Source organism: Camellia sinensis, chromosome 12 (genome assembly GCF_055761805.1).
Source record: "Camellia sinensis isolate YWXY chromosome 12, ASM5576180v1, whole genome shotgun sequence".
NCBI lineage: Eukaryota > Viridiplantae > Streptophyta > Magnoliopsida > Ericales > Theaceae > Camellia > Camellia sinensis.
Genome location: NC_138972.1, coordinates 98,399,035 through 98,405,287, shown reverse-complemented (window position 1 = coordinate 98,405,287; position 6,253 = coordinate 98,399,035). Strand labels below are relative to the sequence as shown.

The window sequence follows — 6,253 nt, the reverse complement described above, 5'->3', positions numbered from 1 at the left end:
TGGCATATCAAAACATTTCACATTTACTTAATAATAACTCACACCACATATTAATAGCCAACATCTTGTATACCCAGGATCATTCAAACACATGGTCAACTAAACCAAAAGCTTATACACATAAACGGTCTATCACGACCAATAGAAATAGTAGAAGAAATACAAAAGATTATAAACAAGGCTCTTGCGTAAGGCACCTGGGCTGACTTCACAAAACTCGGGTTCCTTTCTTAAATTCCACTAAGGCTGGGTTGAACGTCCCTTTGCTTACCTACATACATATAAATGAGAGTGAGCTAATGCCCAGTGAATAATATCAAAATAAAGAGGTTAATGAATGAGATTCGTTCATAAATGAATCATACTTGTAATGTACATATTTGAACCACTATTCTCATTCACACCAGACTTACAAATCTCAACAAACCAAAACGACCTTAGGTCCAACACGTCATGTCCATATGCAAAACGACCTCAGGTCCAATTCTTATATAAAACAATACGACCTCAGGTCCATTTATACGAAACGACCTTTGGTCCAATTCGAACACATCAAACGAACTTTGGTCCAATTCGAACACATCAAACGGCCTCGGGTCCAATTCAAACATATCATACGTATCAAACGGCCTCGGGCCCATTCTCTTTATATTCATATCCATGCGTATTTCATATTTCAAATCAACAAATCCATGAAGCTTATATAGAAGTAGCATTCGGAAAGTAACATACTTGAAAATATCTTTACAAAGATATTACTCACAGTGTTCTGCCGGTGGATTTGCCCTTGAGCTCGACCCTACACATTACATAACACATATGAGTCACAAACGGTTCAATCCGTTCTTAATTCATACATTCCTCTTAGGCTCCTTTCTTATCATTTTAACTCATTCACAATACTCAATGCATGCCTAAGAGTGCTTAGAAATGAAAGAGAATTGAAAACAAATCACAAAACCACTTTACAAACTTTCTGAAACAGGGCTCCCCGCTCGAGCGTGGCTTTGGCAGCTCGAGCGGACCCATCGGGTCTGCAAAAATACTGGTTACCTCATTTTTACGCTTGAGCGTGACTTCGGACGCTCGAGCTGAAAGTCAAACTTCATGGCTCCCCGCTCGAGCGTGAATATCCCCGCTCGAGCGGACGTCCATGTCTGCAAAAGTTCTGGGAACTAGCATTTCACGCTCGAACGGACCTTTCCCCGCTCGAGCAGACATGCCGAATTCTGGGTTTTCCAGCAGTCAATTTGTGCTTCAAACTTGCATTCAAACTAATGTAACTTGCATATTATGATTCATACTTCACATGCAAACCTTCTAACATGATACAAATGCTAAATTACAACATTTTGAAGCTTCATTCCCATAGATCAAATACATGCATGCTCCAAATTACACCAAACTCCTTTCCAACATAACAAATTCATGCATTCAAAACTCATACTCTTATGAATTGTACATGCATGTGAGACATAGCTCTCATTCTCAATTTAAATGATGAAGAGATGGGCAAAAGCATGAACTTCAATCAAAGATTCAACATGGATCATATATTTCATGCTCAAATATACAAATTCATGGCAATTCCTTTCATGCATGCATTCTTTGACTTTAAATTCATCAATTACAACACAATTTTGGTTCTTGATCGCATATTCTCTTTGAATTTTCATGATTACAAACTCAAATCCATGAATCAAGGGTTGATCACTCACCTAGGGACTTCAATTCTTCCAAGTATAGCTAAATCTTGAGCTAATCCCCTTAGTTTCTTGAATTCTCTAACAATTCTTCAATGTTGGCCCCCTCTCTCTCACTAAATTCGGCCCTCTCTCTCTCTAGAGAGCTAATCTCCACCATACGAGTGAAATGAGTTCAAAAACAATAAATGTGAGTGTAATGCCCCCTTTTTATAGTCTCCTACTTAATCCAATTGATTAAGGTTAATAATAGTGTTCTAATTAATCATTCTGAATCTAATTATTTTGATCTGAATCAATTTTCAATTAAATTTCACCATAGGCTCTAGAAATTACGCCAATCACAATGGCGTAGTCAATTTTGGCTTCAGTGGCCGATAAGGCCTTCAATTTTCAGTTCAAAGCACAGATTCCAACAGATTTTCCTACGGTGAACAGATACAAAGCCAGAATCACATATAATCATGCAATTAACACCCAAATTCAAATTAAGCAAATAATTACAAACGTAAGCATGATTAATTAACATAGCACCTGAGAGGGTTATCACACAAGTCCAGGTCAAATAGCTTAGTTGGTTTTACTACGTAATCACATTAACAATATTCCAACAAATGGAAGAGTAGATGGAACAAAAAAAAAAAAAAGTGCATTATGTGATTTGAATAATTTTACATACACAGAATTAAATTATAAAAATATCATATAAAACCCATTCTCATTTGAAATGTCCATATTATTTTAACCAAAAATAAATGTTTGACATTTTTTACAATTTGATCTCGTGTGTATAAAATTACTAGGGATTTTTAGTTTAAGATCTCTCATATTAAGATTTTATAAGATAGTACATGCAACATTTTCATAATAGTTGGGGTCTCTCAATATTTTCGTAGAAAAATTTCAACACAAAAATTTCAACTCTTCAAAGAGAAATTTCACAAAAAAACTTTAACTTTAGGAAGAAATTTCAACTCATTATAGAAAAATTCATCGTGGAGAAATAAGCTGAAATTTCTCAAATAATATTATTGAGGGACTTTAACTAAAAAAAAAACATATTGGATCTCTTCTACTGCCAAAAGTTGAAGAGAGATTTTTACTAATTTTTAAAAATTACTAAGGTGATTTTATAAGTGTAATAGATTTCGCCCAAGGAGAGTTTTGGGCAACATAAAATCTACAAGCCTCTAATTGACATATGGAGATGAGTTTCAATGCAAAAAAAGAAAAAGAAAAGAAAAACTCATCAAATAATTAAGCCCCTTAAATGTTGACCAACGAAATTAAAAGGAGAAGTTATATGTCAGTGTAGATTTTTAAAAAATATTTATAAATTATTGATAAAATTTACAAATATTAAAATATAAAATGAAAGATTTTTTCATCAAATAATTATTTATTTTTGAGAGATGCACAGATATGTATTTTTCCCAATTTAAAAAGGCCCACTTAAGTGTAATTGACGCCACAACCAACAATTTGTTGTCCACTGATTATGAGAATTGGGGGCCTAAACACCACAAGTACAGACAAAGGAGGTGAACTAAAATAAACAATTGAAAAAAATAAAAGAATAAAGTTATATGTACATATTAATGTATTAATAATTAATATATTAATAGATGATGCGTTATAATTTTAGAGGTTTTGAGTATTTGTAATTCGTATAATAGGTGAGGTCAGTAATAATAGCATAATACTAATTGGTACACTAGTGTGTACATTAATTGAGGTATATAGCACCACCGAAACAAAAAGGTAGGGGCACTCCGAGTTAGGTCTTCAGATTCATTTGGAAAGAATTTTTTTAGTTTGGTTTTTTAATTTTTTGGTTAATTTAGCCTGAGCAAATTAGTTTTGTTTTGGAAGAATTTTTTGGTTGTTATTGACTTTTTTGCTTTGTTGTAAGAGAAAAAATGAAATGATTATGATTTGAATGCGACATTTTCTTTTGTCTTATTGACTTATTTAGTTTATTTTATCTTTTTGTACTTTTTTAGTCCCAACTAACCTCCAACCAACTTCCAAAAGGGGACTTTATAGTCGAGCGGTAATTTATATTGGCCTTGTTTGAGAAGTTAGCTCTTCTAGTTGGCTATTTGACCTTTTAGTTACAAAATGGTAGAGATCCTAAAAATTATACCAAATGTCTCACATGAGTGTGAACCCACATGGGACACACATTGTGTAGGTTTCACACCTATGAGAGATATTTGATAAAATTTTTGAGATTTCTAGCATTACACTTTTCGCTATTTTAACCTCGCTAAAATAGTTATGCTTGGGAAATTAGTTAGTTTTATTTATTTATTTATTTATTTTAATATGTTTTTTAGTTGATTTGATGGTTATAAAAAAAAAAGTGAAATAATTATGATTTGAATGTGACATTTTGTCTTATTGACTATTTTAACCCTCTTATGTTTGGATATAAATTTTCAAACAAAAATTAATGTTCAGAAATAATTTCCTAATAAAAACAGTTATTCGGATATAAATAGTTAAACAAAATGAATATCTGAATAATTAATCTTTACTCAAAAATTTATGAATTAATTACCAAAAAGTCCTGTCTACATATTTGTTGATAGCTTAGGTCCTGTCAAAAAGTTTTTGAACCAATAAGTCTCATTTATAGGTAAAAAGACGTTTTGCCCTTTAATGCCAAAACTGAGAATGTTCTCAATTTCAAAACTGGGAATGTTCTCAATTTTCAAAACTAAGAAATTTCTCAATTTTTTTCCTAGTATGAACTAAGAGGTATGTGTTCTCTTCTTGCTTGTCACAATCTGTTTGGCTTTTGAGAAAAATATAGGATTGAAAAGAAAGATAATTTTACGAACTTGACACATTAAATTGCTGAATTGAATTTTTTTTCATAATTAAAATTGAGAATATTTTCAATTTTTTTAAAAAAAAAAGACTCAGCTAAATAGTTTGTGTCTACAATTTTTCAAGATACAACACAACATGTAACAAGAGTATACCCAAAAAAATAAAATTGAAAAAATCAACATTGTTCTTTCACACAGAGGTAGATCAAAGTCAAAAGATGGCAAAAACTTTAAAAAGAAGTCAGAAAGTTGTGAGGAAATGGAATGAAATGGAATACAAGGCTTGGAGCTCACCGTAGGGAAGGTGTTACTGGTGTATGAAATCAACATGCAGGTTTTTCCGATAGCACCGTCACCAACCGTGACGCACTTTATGAACCTCGACGCACTCATTTGGACCGATAAAGCACCAGATCAAGAACCTGTTCTTCAGAGTTGGATGGTTCTGACTGTGAGATCAGATCATAAAAATAACTCAAAACACCATTAGTACAGATATCGGAACCCCTGGGGAGGAAATCGCGGCCGACAAGAGCTTCGAGGACGCTGGATTTGCCGCTGCTTTGGCTGCCGACGACGGCGACCTGAAGGAGCTCGATCGTGGATTGGAAGACGACAATTTGATTCCCAAATTCAAGTTTAGAAGGGTAAATTGGTCTATTAAAAATTAATGAGACTTGAATAAGTAAATAATTTTATTTAGACTTAATGGATTATACTTGTATGTAAATGCCCAAAATTTATAATCAAAGATTTAATTTTTATTTAGAAATATATATTCAAACAATACAAACTATGTGTACAAAAAATTTCTAGGGTGTGAATAGAATTTCCTCGCGTATGGACTTCTTTCTCTTTATTGTTTTTGTTTAGCAAATTATCTAGTCACATCTTATTATTTGCGCAACTGTAATTATACATATTGAATAGAAACAGCTAAGGATATAATTTTGGAATATTTTTCACATTTTTGATTAATGAAAATTGATATTACAATTCACATGATTGTTATATATTTTACCTTATGGACCAACAATAATTCTTCAAGCAAATTAATCGTAGCAGTTAGCAACTAGTTGCATTAGCAACCCTCTAGTAGAAAAAATAATGTTATACTAATGAACAAATCTTATAGATTATATGTTGGTTTATATTTCTCTTTCGGTGCACGTTTTCAACATCATTTTTCACTCTCTTGTCGAAAAATCCATTCTCTCTCTTCCCTTTTACACTCTTTCTCTCTCAAGAAGCCCACTTTTCTCCTATCTTGCATCATTCTGTCCCCCTTAAAAAGTCATTTCTCTTCTCTTGGCAAAAAGAGAAAGAGAAGGAACAATGAAAGTTTAATTTTAACTCTTTTTTTATTTTATTTTACAAATTTAAGATCTAAATAGATGTGAAAATATGGAAATAACACATCACTTTGGGTTACATAAAGAATATAGTAATGGATAGTGGAGGGCCCATATCTTTTATTAGATTCCAGATCCAATTTTGCATATATAGAAATGCTATCTTACCTTTCTGCTGTCACCACTGAACTGGGAGAAGGGATTGGAGGTGGAGGTTTAAAGAAAAAAAAAAAAAAAAAAAACACTACCCCAAACATGGGCAAGAATTTTAAGAATTATTCCACCCCATAAAAGGGAAAAAGAATTAAGGAATTCTCAAAACTTTAGAATAATGTTTCGAGTAATGGTAATTTCATTCCAC

At 32.4% G+C, this 6,253-nt stretch overlaps 1 long non-coding RNA gene across 1 annotated transcript; it reads right to left on the bottom strand.

Annotated features, from left to right (window-relative positions):
* LOC145804651 (uncharacterized) lies at positions 1–5,198 on the bottom strand. Its single transcript, XR_014346853.1, has 3 exons — positions 4,835–5,198; positions 764–799; positions 1–271 (listed from the first exon to the last, which is right to left on the bottom strand). It is a non-coding gene; the product is annotated as an uncharacterized LOC145804651 (long non-coding RNA).
* Between the last annotated feature and the right edge of the window lie 1,055 nt (positions 5,199–6,253).